We start from the raw sequence: 14,856 nt of genomic DNA on the forward strand, positions 1-14,856 counted from the left end.
TACCTCACTTGTTATAGCAGGTTCCCATTAATTTCTGGGTTATCAGAATTGATTAAATCTAATGTAACTTTCCATCAGTTTCTAGCCATTTGGGATGAGTGGTCTGTCTGCACAAGAGACTTTTTAAAGGAGGCAACAAATACCCTTGCACCTTTGCAGAGGACATTCCATAGGTTATAATGTTTTGTTATTTTGCTTTAGGATAATTTACCCTGTTATTGGTGACGTTCTTTGCCTTATGTCCAAGATATTTACACAAGTAAAGTGCCTCATTAGGTTGTCATTTGGTGATTATTTTAGAATAGCTTTTGGGTGTGTTTCTAGAACTTCATTTGTCGCAAGTTTAAATGGTTCATCTTCTATTTTGTCGCAGTGTGTGAAAACCCTTTTTTTTTTTGTTCCGTCTCAAATAAAATTCAGATCATATCAGACCCTAAAGGGTGTTTAATTATCCACACCCAAAATAAACTTTCAGTCATCAAATGATGTTTTATCGTTAGATCTTTAGTACCAGTCACCAGTTTGCTTTCCAAACTTAGACATCCTGTTATCGTAGTTAGTTTTTATATGTGCAATAGAATTGAGGTTTAAATAAGATAATAGTGGCTAACTATGCGGTTTTCTAAGACATTTAAGGTTTGAGTGACGCCATTCATTTTTCTTTGTGGATATTAAGATTTGCAGTTTCACTACTTTTAGGATTACTGAGCCGAGAGAGACTTAATTTTGATACAGTATTGATTCTAAAAAACGGATTTTGAGCGAAGCGAAAAATCTATTTTTGGGTGAGGTAGCCATGTCGTCCTGATGGAAGTTCCTAAATGGTAGCTTTATACCCTAGAAAGCTACCATTTAGGAACTTCCATCAGGACGACATGGCCTGAGCCCAAAAAAAGCATTATAACTATTGTAGTGCTTTGAGGGGTCTACCCTCACTATCACTGTAGGTTTTAGGTGTACTTTCTTATTTTGGATGCCAGAATCATAGCTTGATACATTTGATTGTAGATTGTAGGTCCTTCCTAACTGTCATAGATGCAGTTTAGTTTACTATCTCAGGTAATGATCTTGCACTAGAGACTTATATACCTTGAGTTCCAAGTGAAAACAATTTATGTTGGTCAGAGCTGATTGTTTCTTTTAATTTTACCAGTTTAAGATTTTTTTTTAGTTCTGATTATGGAAGACAGTTTTTATGACCACAAACTGTTTCTCTATAAAAAATGAAGACTACTTTTTTTGTTATTGTAGAAAAATTTCGACACTGCTTTTTACATTAGTAAACACTTCTAATTTTCCAATTTAAAAGGTTACATGACCGGTTTGTTTTTCCACATGTATGTACCATACTTTGAGTCTTGGTTATGACTTTGTTATAACTTTTAGCAGTGCCATTCATAGAAAGAGAAGCTTCTGGGATGTTGTAGTTGTTGAAAACTCTTATTATCTATTTTCAATCTTGCCTAATGGTGCCTTTATGCCTATTAGATTGTAAATTATTATAAAAAAATAGTGATTATTATTCATAATAATTCAGTGAATTGCTTGGCATAGATGAAAATAACCTACATATTCAGACGAGAAAATATTCTCTTTTCTTAGTATACCTTTGAGACCCTTTGGAATATTTTTTTTTTTAATTTGTTATTAATCCATATTTAATGGGAAGGACGCACTAAATCCTTTCCCTATCCTGCATGTTGGTGAAAGTGTAAGCCAATATATCACAAGACATGCCTCTAGCTATGAAATAGCTCTCTTTATTTATTGGAAGTGGGATGAAATATTTCAGGACTGAATGTCATAGGCCTTGGCTAACAGCATCACCTGATGTCATGTCGAACATTCACGTTCCACCATCTGATGGGAGATAGTTATTGTGTAAACAACATATTTTTCTTGCCTTGATGACTTTAGTTTATTTGTTGGTCTATTTTGCATTAGTATTTATTTAAAATCTAAAAGCTCACAGACAGTCTTCTGTTTTAATTCTAGAATATTTATTGTCTTCGCTATTTTTTAAGGTATGCTACATTTCCTCTTCATTTTATACTTCGACTATAGTTTCCCGTATTTTGCCATTGTCTATGGAAGCTATTCTTCAGACAAATGGGGTGGAGAATTTTCTTTTGATTTGTGGGAGTTTCAAATGATGATGTTCCCTTTTTAGTCATGTATATATGTACAAAACTCATGTTGATAATTTCCAGTGTTTATTATGACTTCTGCTGATGTTCTGAATATGCTTAAGTTTGAAGAGGACCAATTTCAAAAAAAGCCCTCTCGCATCAGGAGGCTTCCTTTTCCTTTGCTCTTGTTGTTGATGATGGTCAGCATCTGATGTGATCTAATCATTAAGCCTTAGAATAATACGATGTATTGTTGAGACGTCCACACATAGACAGCGGACGATATATATTTATGTACGAGACTTAAATGTATTTTTCTGGTGTATAACATGGTCTATGAAATGATCCTGAGGTAAAGAGTAATTTATATTCATATTGGGTGCAGAAAATATGCTGCGTCATATTGCAGTGCAAGTACAATAGAATTACATGTTTGTAGTTTTTTCTTCTATATTTTTTGCTAAAGTGCAATACCAGTGTGTTGTGAAAATATTGTATTTTCAATGGACTGAGGCTGCAGCTATGTTTTGTGGAGTTTTAAGAGAGGGAATGAGTTTAGATATCACATCTGATTACCAACGCAAGGGATTAGTGGCTCTGTTGTTATCAACAGGATCACGTAAATTTATCAGAATAATTTTGATGAGACATTAACAATTTTTGATTTTTAGTATTGATTACACATGGAACTTTTAACATTGTTGTTGCCATTAACTTTCAATATACTTCTTCCATGTGTACATCATACTTGATTATTTGCGTTAAATTATTATTTTCATGCTTTATTTTATGTCATTCCAGTGAAATTTATACTCTATACTCAATTTCTTTTAATGAGGCGTATTTGCACTGACTCGCAGCGGTGCCCTTTTAGCTCGTTCAAGTTTCCTGCTATCTGAATTACCTTGTCCAACCAATCAAGCGAGCAGGAATCTTTTTCTGAGCTAAAAGGGCACCCCTGCGAGTCAGTGGAAATCTGCCTCACTAAAAAGAATTGACTATAGTTCTTGGGCATACTGTACTAAATGCTTGTTTCTTTTGAACTTCAATAATTGGATGATTTTGTAATAGTGAACAGTGTTGCCTAGAAGCTTTAGAGAAAGAGGTAGACACAAATCCCTTTTAAGTTCTTCAAAGTTTTTACGCTCTCCTGATAAGTAGAGATGAGGAGCTTTTCTAATTACAGAGAAATGTTTAAATTAATTAAAAACGTCCTTTGCAGTTATCATCATTTGTGATAAATAAATGTTTGCCCTCTTTGCTTTCCATTGCCTCAGACACATCACCTGTGTGACAAATATACACAAAAAATTATATGGTTGTTTTTTTATTCCTTTGAAGTATTGACACCCTTTTTTCTTTATTATGGAAATTTATTATTTAATTGCTACAGTCACCTAATTTGCATATTGCAGTGGCAATTGTAGGTTGTCTTTAGATGGATGGCAACTTCAAACATATAATTGAATCTGTTCACTGAGCAAGAGGTCCTTGCTTGGTACCTGCTTTGCGAAAGTTCAAACTTTCAGCAAATGTCTTTACGTTGAACAGGCTGGCATAAGTCTTTTTATAGTTTATATATGACATATCTGTTTTGATGTTACTGTTTTTAAGATATTTTATTTTAGTTCATTATTTTTCATCGTTTATTTCCTTATTTCCTTTCCTCACTGGGCTATTTTTCCCTGTTGGAGCCCTTAGGTTTATAGCATCTTGCTGTTCCAACTAGGGTCGTAGCTTAGCTAGTAATAATAATAATAATAATAGAGGCGTACTGTTTCGGTTTTGTTTGTTTCTAGCACTATGTGTATGAAAAGGGAAGACGGACGCTAATCAGAGAGAAGGATCCAATGTGGTTCTCTCTGGCCAGACTACTCTCTAACGGTAGTATCTTAACGGATGGCTAGTGCCTTGGCCAATCTATTACCTCTAAACGTATTATATGTTCGGAATCTTTATGGTGAATGTTATTGAAATTTCCAGTAGGCCTATATTAAATTTTATGCAATGTATTCATTAGAATTTACATATTGATTGAAAATTAAGCTGCAGCTATTTTTACGACGGCAGTATTTTTCCTTAATTATTTTCTTTTACAATTTTGCTTCGTAATTTCTGTGCAGTGACGTTGACATGGATATGTTTTGATAATCCTTTTAGACATAGGGCCACCCTAGTATGTTAATTTGTTAAAAGAAGTTCAGTAAATTGCTTACGTAAGGGAGAAAAGAATGACCAAACACCAAGGCGTATGTCATTATAATCTTTACATGCTCTGAATGACATTCCGGTCTCAGTGTCTGGTCTACAGCATAAATTTTATAATCCAATTCAACGAAAAAATCAAAAGCGTGTAAGCTACATTATTATGACCCCAGTTCAACCTGCCAATAAATTCAAACTTGATCTACAGTATGTTTATCGAAAGCCAAGACAACAAACGCAGCCGTTAATAGTTCACTGCAGGACAAAGGACTTTGACATGTCCTTACTCATGTCTCGGGTCCGGCAAGTTCCCATCACCACGCTGAGCATTCCAGGTTAGTGATGGTGGGAAACTTTAGTCTGATAGCTCACAGCAAACCAACCTATTATGGGTGGCTCCGACTAGTACTGCTTTGCTGATCATGGCGTAACGCAACTAATCTTGTAAATGTCAGAAAATATAGGCTAATGTAGTCCACTCACTTTATAAACTAGACCAATGTTTCAGCTTTCAAAATCCAATATTATCTTGGCCTGGAAAATCATACTCCTGGAAGTATTATAATCTATACTGTTATAAAGCTACGGATATCTACAGGTATGATCGACGAGATATTCTTCAAAATTTTTAATATTGTTTGAAATATTCGGTGATAAAACTTAAATCTAGAAAATCCGTTCAGGGAAAATTCAGCGCACATTTATTGCAAAACGTCTAGACAGCAAACTTGATTGAAGTTACGGAGAACGTTCCCTAGAAATTACAAATTCAGTGAATTGGTTGGTGGCAACGCTACCGAAGGGGCGGTGCTTCGCTAACACCGTTCGGTGCTCTTGCCGATTGATTACGGCCTCTGACAGTGTTGCCAGATATGGGAATTTATCCCTAGATTTAGGAATTTGGGGTGTCTGATGGGGGTATTCTGTATAAATTCCTATGAAGAAGAAAGATAGATGAGTAAACCTTCATATTGTTGCAATTAGTTTACTTGCAATTACATGAAGTATAGTGAGTAATTTCTATAATAGCAATGCCTACATGATCAGAAAAAAATATATTTGCGAAAATGGGGATTTTGGTGTTGTTTTGGGGATTTTTTTATAAAGAATCTCGGGGATTTTTAGACTAGCCCATTTGGCAACACTGCACCAGAACGTAAGCGACCTCCAGTTGTGTGTTAGGTGTAGAACTATCAACAGTGTTGCTCCGACGTCCGTGTTATTTTAAAGGTAGTAAGCTATGTGCGTTTTATCTCATCGAGTGAAGAGGGTGATATTTTATGTTATTGTTATATTTGTTATTAAATTCGCTGTTTGTCAGTCAAATCATGATCTTCTAATGTGAATGATTGCTATCGCTTACAGTTTTTTAGTTTTTAAAGCCGTGTTTTTTGTATGGCGTACAGCCATTTCACCCTTTTATATGTATAGGCCTACATATATACAGGTGTGTGATATATATATATATATATATATATATATATATATATATATATATATATATATATATATATATATATATATATATATATATATATATACACTAATACATAGCCTTAAGGTAACTTGATGCCAATAAATTACATTTTATAGTCATATTTATCGATGATGAATACTAAACGTTTAATATTCACCACGAATCCCATAAGGTGCTTGCTATAATAATTTATAGTAACATAATCCATCCAACCTGATTACGCTGATATTGTAAGTCGATTTTAAACAATCATGGCCCCGGTGAATTTCTATTTTAAATAATCATGGCCCCGGTGAATTTCTTGTCATTAGCAAGTCACGTGCAGTCGATTTTCATGTGGATTCGTATACTTTGTTATGGCTTCGATGGCTTTAATAGAATGCCTTATTTACGTTGGGACGAATACCTCTTAAAGACCGTTAATAATATTTTGCTTCAAGTAGTGAGATTTTTTTTTTTAATTTGAGGCCGTTGTCAACGGCGATCGCTCCTTGAAATAAACGTGTGGATTATATTTCCTTGCAGTAGCCATTCTTTTCTAAAAGGTAATTGAAATGGAATGATGGTACTCTGGTATCTTGAATGGGTTGTTAAAATAGACACTGGCGTCGTAAGCAAGGTTGAATGTATTCAATTTATCGAGAGAGAGAGAGAGAGAGAGAGAGAGAGAGAGAGAGAGAGAGAGAGAGAGAGAGAGAGAGAGAGAGAGAGAGAGAGAGAGAGAGAGAGAGAGAGTCTTCATTAACAGGAGGAAGTGGCTTAGCCGTCGATGTAGTGGGCCAGGGAAAGTTCAAAGTGGTAAAACAAGATGATCATCATATTATCCTTATAATGAGATGAATGCTGCCCGAAATAGTAACTGCTTATTTGATTACACTATTTCAATGTCAATGATCAGGGTCATTTGAAAAACAAAGCAATGCTACTCCATATAGGCCTAGTGAGGTATGATTTATAGGGAGGCCTAGAATTGTGTGAAAGATCCTAAAACCCTAGCATTGATTTTTTTTCCGAAGTCTAATGTGGCAACATTTGTTTACACTGTCTTTACACTGACCTGTAATATGACTCCTTCCAAAATTACTGTGCTTTTTTTTTTTATTTGGTCCTGCAACACAATATTATATATTGCTAATTTCGTAGCGCTTCTGGGGTCTGATCAGACAGGGACTGGAGCAATTTTGTAGTCCGTAAACAAATCTGAAATTTAAGGTTATTTCGAATTAGCAACGCGAATGTTGTTTCTAATTTAGAAGTCTGTAGGCCTATCCCCAAGACAATCGACAATTGATTTACAGTAATGGTATCATAATCACGGTAATATAGGCTTAGGCTTATTTGTAAACTAATTCAGTTTTACGTTTTGGTGATTTTAAACTTAACATAAGTATCGGCAACAACTATATTCTCTCATCCCAAGCTTAAACAGTCGAAGTAGCTAAGTAACAAGGGTTTGTATAATAAGTTACGTGGCAGGGATCGGGTGGCAATGAGAATTTGAGCATTAGGGAAACATCTATGTCAACATTTGTAAATGTATGTAGACACACTGTTAGTTAGCAGAAAAGAACGTTCCTCGTCTATGGTACTTTTTTATCTTTGTCTAATAATTGTCTAGCACTTCCGGCCAGATGGTAGTTGTTGAAATGGGCAGACAAGGAAGATTGTATGTGGATCAACCGTTTATCTTAACAGTTTGAAAGTAAAAATTATTTATTTGGCTTGCATAGACCTAAAACACGCTTTATGATAGACTATATAGGTTATTAACTAGGAAGGTGCAAATGGATTGAAACCGTTGACAGAATTAGTACGGTAAAATGCTTCGTCCAAGTTTTTATTTTTAATTGTGACTCCATGCGATTGTCATTTTCATTCCTCCATGGACACAATAACAATTTCCAACCGTGACCCCTGACACTTAACGAGACAAAGGGCTAAGTGTTATAGTGCGTGTATAATTTTATAAGGTAAAACGACGAAATGCAAGTTTTGTAAGGTAATCTAAGATATCCAAACCACCTTTTTTCAATATGGGTGTTAATAGCTGAAACAAGCATATACAGTATATATATATATATATATATATATATATATATATATATATATATATATATATATATATATATGTGTGTGTATATATATATATATATATATATATATATATATATATATATATATATATATATATATATATATATATACACATTATGTATGTGTTGCACATAAAACAGATTTGAAAAGAAAACAAAATATGCTCAATATTGTAACATCAGTTAGAAAACTGTTAGCGCAGTAGGTATTTGGAAAAAGAAAATAAAGGAAGTACGATTGAGATATGTAAATGGTATAGAGTATTTTTTTGAATGTACAATGGTATGCAAAGATAGTGGTTGAAAGGATACAAAAAGAGGATGGCTAAAGAAATTTAAAAGTAAGTCTAAGCAAAAATATCACTTAAGAAGTTGAGTTGGTTAAAAACTGACTGCTGTATCAGCAGCCCGTAGCACCAAGTTAAGATTCAGCGAGGGTCCCGTATGGCTCGAATTCGTGAATTTACTCCAATCTATAAATATATACTGTATATAGTGTAGATTAAGTAAGTGGATGAGGAGCTATTGCGATGATAATGCTAGACTAAATATGATTGATCTAATATGCAAGTTTGAAAGAGCACATGAGCAAAGAGTTTTATAATGAAGAGAAAGCCAACATAAATTTGGAAGCAAAAAAATTCAGCCAGTTAACATTAAAATATTGGGACAGTTAACATTAAAATATTAGGGAATGATGTACTGCGGACTATAAAAAACAAAAGGAAGAGGCTATTTAGCCGGTCCCGGTAAAATAGACAAACCTACTTTTAAGCTTATTTTGCCGGTCCCGGTAAAATAGACAAACCTACTTTTAAGCTTATTTTGCCGGTCCCGGTAAAATAGACAAACCTGCTTTTAAGCTTGTTTTGCCGGTAAATATTATAAATAATGACAATAAAACTAAAAAATCACAAAACACTTAATACACATTTATTTATATAATTTTAAAGACAATTTTGAATCTTGTTCACTACAAATAAAAAAAAATCATCAAAACGATTCTTTAATTAATTATAAAAATAGATACAACTGTCTCAGAATTTTTAGGCATAACAGTCTGCAAATCCAAAGCTTTCCTTTCGGGAGCGTTCTTTTACCAATACACTTAAGGTGCACCCACTGAAGACAACAGTCACAGACCATAGAATCCATCTTGCTCAAATCCTGACTACAGAGCTCACACATCCACCGTTCTATTGCAGGGCACTTTGTAAAACATAGTAACGAAGTACATAATGCAATTTTGTGGTTCTAAGTTCTTCATAATGAACATTGTATTGTTCTTCAGATCTTGAATATGCCAACTTCTGAATGATCTCCAAGATAGTGGTTTTCTCACCACCAGTAGTACCCATTTTCTCAGTTGTAATTTCACGCTTGAATGTTCTAAGAACATGATAAAGACATATTTGAAGGTTAGCATTTGGAATTTCTTCAGTGAATACAGTTCTTTCGACCACATCTCTGTCTGTGAGAATAACTCTGATGTCAATCCATTTGGGATTTTTGGTCTTGAAGAGCTGAATCTATGAAGGCTGCTATAATTTGTTTCACCGATGCCATTAACAGTAGTCATGAGATAGAATGGCATCCTGAGTTCATTTGCCTTGTGAGTAGCATCGGCAAGTATGAGCTCAGGAAACTGGCTGAAGGTGTGCTGCATGGATGCATCTTGGATAAATATGCCAGCCAGTGAGTTGTTCTTATCTATTAGGTAATCTGTAGAAAGCCCTGACTGGGATTTCAAGTAATCAGCAATCTGCTGTAATTCGCTCACTTCTGTGGAAGGTTTGGGCTTAGCAGCTGTGCCCATGTTGTGAAATATAATTGTAAGAAGAATTCTTGCCAAGTGCTATTTTAAAAACATTGCCTTTTAGATAAGAGCCTTTTCAAGTTTGTAAGATAGAACTGTTCAACAACCAATTTTCGCTTTTTATACATTTGGTCAACAACTACTTTTCAATATATTTGCTATTAACTTGTTAGATAATTTCTTGCTTAGTACTTTTTTTATATATTTGCCTGCAACATTTCCAGGAACCTATAAAACAATAAGATATTCATATTTGTTTGAGACCGGCAAAATAAGCTTCAAAGCATGTTTGTCTATTTTACCGGACCGGCAAAATAAGCTTAAAAGTAGGTTTGTCTATTTTACCGGGACCGGTTAAATATAGCCTATTCGAAAACAAAAACAAAAAAACTGAGATACTCGATGAAGGCGATAGAACTCGGAAATAGGCGTATATCTTTGGAAGAAAATGCTATTTAGTTGGTAATGCTGACTAACTGCCAAGTAGGTAGTACCAGTAGTTGTCTCATAGAGTAGTTTGCCCACAAATTATAAGTGTGGTGAAAGTATAAGGGACCAGGAACAGTAGCATTTATTTTTTACCTTTGTTGGTATAATCTTTCATCTTAGTTGTAAAGAACCATATTACAGACTGCTGCCGTGTGATGATCACAGTTCTTTTAAAGGTTTCAACATTGTCGTTTTTAAAGACAACCTTTTTGTTGTAAACTTTAAGTGTAGCAAATAAAGCCGAGATGTTCAAGAATACATTAAGCACATTAACCTTTTTTATTGATTGAGGAATAAGTAACACTTTATTTTATGGTTTGAGTGTAGAATTCTCTCATTCGGTGTATCTAGGAGTCGGCATCAGCAGTTTTGGTCCATTGTGAAGAATAAATGTTGAGTGATGATGGTGGTGAAACCTTTTCCAGTTTTATTTGTAGTTTTAAAATCACACACACACACATATATATATATATATATATATATATATATATATATATATATATATATATATATATATATATATATATATATATATATATATATATATATATATATATATATATATATATATATATATATATATATATAAATATATAAAACCATCAGCCTTAGCTAGTCCACTGCAGGACAAAGGCCTTAGACATGTCCTTCCCCTCGTGGCTGTTTATGTTCTTAATAAACCTGTTTAAATCCGCAAATTTTTTTTAGCCCTCCAATCCGTCATCTTTTCCTTCCCCTGCTTCGTTTGCATTCTCCAAGGACCCATTCTGTAATTCTCAATGTCCATCTATTATTTGTCATTCTCATTATATTGCCTGTCCACGTCCATTTCTTTTTCTTACATGTTAGAATATTCTCTACATTAGTTTGTTCTCACATCCATGTTTTTTTTTTCTTTCTTTCTTTTCTTACAGTCTTAACGGCCTATGTGCTGAGGCTTTTGTAAGGTCCCAAGTTTCTGATGCATAAATTAAAACTGATAGGATCATCTGATTTAATACTTTTCGATTTAAAGAAAGTAGTATTTTGATTTTCATTATCTCATTTTTTTTACCAAAAGCTCTCCATCCGATGCTTCTCTTTCGTTTGATTTCGGTCTCGTGTCCTGGGGAAACAGTGTTTGTATTTGTTGTATACCTTTTCATTGAACATTATCTTAATTTTACTCATACAGTATATTATCTTAATTTTACTCATACAGTATATATATATATATATATATATATATATATATATATATATATATATATATATATATATGTTTGTATATGTATATGTTTGTATATATATATATATATATATATATATATATATATATATATATATATATATATATATATATACACACAAACATATACATATTTATATATATATATATATATATATATATATATATATATATATATATATACATATATATATGTATATGTTTGTATATATATATATATATATATATATGTTTGTATATATATATATATATATATATATATATATATATATATATATATATATATATATATATATATACACACACGAGTTTGAACATCTTTTGGCAAACTATCTAAATAAGTATGCTGAAGATAATTATGTTCCCTAGTTTACAATTTGGCTTTCATAAAGGCTTTGGAGCACGTGATGCCCTTCTTACAATCTTCAATAGTGTGCAGAAATCCCTTGATTGTAGTCAGGAAGATCGTGTGATTGACCTTAATTTTATTGCTGGCCTTGACCATGTGAATTATGAGGCCCGTGTGTTCAAACTCAAAACAGTTTGGAGTGGGTTGGTATTTTCTTAGCATCGCTATTGAATTTTTGAGTTGTTGTTATCATTACTAGCCAAGCTACAACCCTACTTGGAAAAGCAAGATGATATAAGCCCAAGGGCTCCAACAGGTAAAATAGCCCAGTAAGGAAAGGAAATAAATAAACGATAGAGGAAGTAATGAAAATAAAAAAAAATTAAAGCCTTAACTACATTAAAACAGATAATTAACACATGGACTATAGAAAGACTTACGTCGGCCTGTTCAACATAAAAGACATTTGCTACAAGTTTGAATCTTGATGTTCTGATTCAACTTCCAATTTAGGAAGAGATCTAGCTAGAAGTAGTGCAATGGGCAAATTATGGGGCATAAAGTTGAAAACTAACAAAATTCAAAGTACAAATATATGTAGTTCGAGGACAGTGGCTCCTCAACATCGGGATCTCTGCATTGATAATGTTTCTCTAACTCTATAGAACTCTCTTAAAATTTTAGGTGTGATTCTGGATAGCAAATTTACTTTTGAGAAACGCATTCAGTCTCCCCTTCAATTGCACAAAAATTGCCTTATCTGATTAAGTCATTTAAGATTTTGGTGATCAATTTATTCTGAATATGTGTTTTAATTCTTTCATTTTGCCTTGTTTCGAGTTTTGTTCTCCTGTCTGGTCTTTAGCTGCTGAATATCATTTTAAATTGCTGAACAAGAACTTGCTGTCTATTGAATATCTTATTCCTTATTTAGGTATTAATGTCTGGCACTTTCGTTTAATTATTTATGTGCATCTTGCATAAGATTTTTCATAATTCTGATCGTCCTTTGCATTCAGATCTTCCTAGTCAGTACCATCCTGTTCGTAATACTAGATATACAGTTGATTCTATTAGTCAGGCCTTGTCCATCGTAAGGCTCGGTATTACACAGTATTTTAGAAGTTTTATTCTAGTTATGACCAAATTATGGAATGGTGTTCCTGATCTGTCTATTGAATCGGTGGAACTTCAAAGGTGCAAAATTGAACAGACATATGCAAGTCTCTCTTTATAGTTGATATATGAAAGATCTATTTCAGTGTTGTTACTGTTTTTAAAGTATTTTCTATTATTTATCATTTCTTGTATAGCTCATTTACTTCTTTATTTCCTTTCCTCACTGGGCTGTTTCCCTATTGGAGCCCTTAGGCTAAAAGCATCCTTCTCTTCCAAATAATGATAGTAATAATCTGAATAAAGTGCTTGCTGTATAGGATTTTTACATTCGGTATTCTTCCTATATTCTATAAAAGTAGCAGCCACGCGTCTCCCACTATAGAGAGGAATATTTCGTTTAATTCGAATAGTGTTTTTGATAGTTAATTCAAAATATTTTCCTACCTTATTTCATGTCAGGCTTCAAAACGAATATAATGTTATAATTTTATTTAGACATGTCTACGGTTCTCCGCCATCACGTTTCACAATCTCTCAGCCATGACATTTTGGAAAACTTTATGTTCCAAATATTTATATGTTAACATGTATGTAATGTCTGTATTGACGCATAGAGTTCACATCCGTATTTATTTGGCCGGTTTAAACTTAAAATATACACTCTTTTATCTTTTTCGTGTCCTTCAATTATAAGTTTATTGAAGATTCAAATTTGTAGTTATTATTATTATTATTATTATTATTATTATTATTATTATTATTATTAGCTAAAATACAACCCTAGCTGGATTGCCAGGCGAGGAAACGAAATTAGGAAATACATATTAATGAAATTTTTTTAAATTTGAATAGGAAAATATGAGTTTAAAGAGACTGGTGATGCTTGGAGTGTCCTCACCACTGTAGTAGGTATATGTAATCATACAGAGTCTGATGAAGATGAAATTATTGTTGACACGGCAAGTTATTGGTAATATGATAGCATATTTACTGTATATATTCCAGTGGGGTGTAACATAAGTGCACAGCTAAAGAGACGCAAGAAATGATGAATCCAATATCACTAAATTATATGTACTAGAGAGAGAGAGAGAGAGAGAGAGAGAGAGAGAGAGAGAGAGAGAGAGAGAGAGAGAGAGAGAGAGAGAGAGAGAGAGAGAGTGAGAGAGTGGTAGGTGGCGGAGGTGAGAGAAACATTACCATAGATAAAATACCACACACCATATAATTTAAAGGATGTAATTAAAACTCACAAAGAAGCCCCACACAGAAAAAATAAACAATAAACAAAAATAAAAAGAGAGGAGGGAATCTTGAGTTAAATGGATGCTAGTGGTAGGAAGCTGGAGTGTTTTAAAGACGTAGGTTGATTAAAGGTGATGGTCCATAGATAGCGGAGAGAGAGAGAGAGAGAGAGAGAGAGAGAGAGAGAGAGAGAGAGAGAGAGAGAGAGAGAGAGAGAGAGAGAGAGAGAGATCGTTCTTCTCAATTAAAAGTATAAGGGTTTTGTAAGAAGGAATGGAAATTGAAGAATACAATTTTTTAAGAGTACTTTTTTTCTGATTTTCTGTAGCGTATGCCTATCTAACACATGTATGCATATATACATGTATTATATATATATATATATATATATATATATATATATATATATATATATATATATATATATATATATATATATATATAAATGAATAAATTTCTTACAGAAATGACCAAGGATGTTGTATGTTAGCCAATCATCCAAAGGCATTTCTTTTAGAATAAAACTGCATAGTATTGTCGTCTCTTAATGCTTTGGCCTCCCACTGGCTAGGATTTGTTTATTATTGAATCGATTGGTCGCAAACTAGTAAAATAATCCACGTTTTATACACACACACACACACACACATATATATATATATATATATATATATATAATATATATATATATATATATATATATATA

The 14,856-nt window shown here is 33.1% G+C and overlaps 2 protein-coding genes across 2 annotated transcripts in view; both read left to right on the forward strand.

Annotated features, from left to right (window-relative positions):
* The window catches only part of LOC137639749 (cyclic AMP response element-binding protein A-like), a 73,659-nt gene extending 70,222 nt beyond the window's left edge, over window positions 1-3,437 (forward strand). Inside the window, 1 exon segment of the mRNA XM_068371997.1 lies at window positions 1-3,437. This exon segment is cut by the window's left edge and continues 1,017 nt beyond it. The gene's annotated coding sequence lies outside the window, so the exon portion shown is untranslated.
* A 2,036-nt stretch (window positions 3,438-5,473) lies between these two features.
* Window positions 5,474-14,856, forward strand: part of LOC137645277 (uncharacterized) — a 72,713-nt gene continuing 63,330 nt past the window's right edge. The window contains exon 1 of the mRNA XM_068378095.1: window positions 5,474-5,564. The gene's annotated coding sequence lies outside the window, so the exon portion shown is untranslated. The remainder of the gene's footprint in view (window positions 5,565-14,856) is intronic.

The sequence above is a fragment of the Palaemon carinicauda genome, chromosome 1, assembly GCF_036898095.1.
Source record: "Palaemon carinicauda isolate YSFRI2023 chromosome 1, ASM3689809v2, whole genome shotgun sequence".
Classification (NCBI taxonomy): Eukaryota; Metazoa; Arthropoda; class Malacostraca; order Decapoda; family Palaemonidae; genus Palaemon; species Palaemon carinicauda.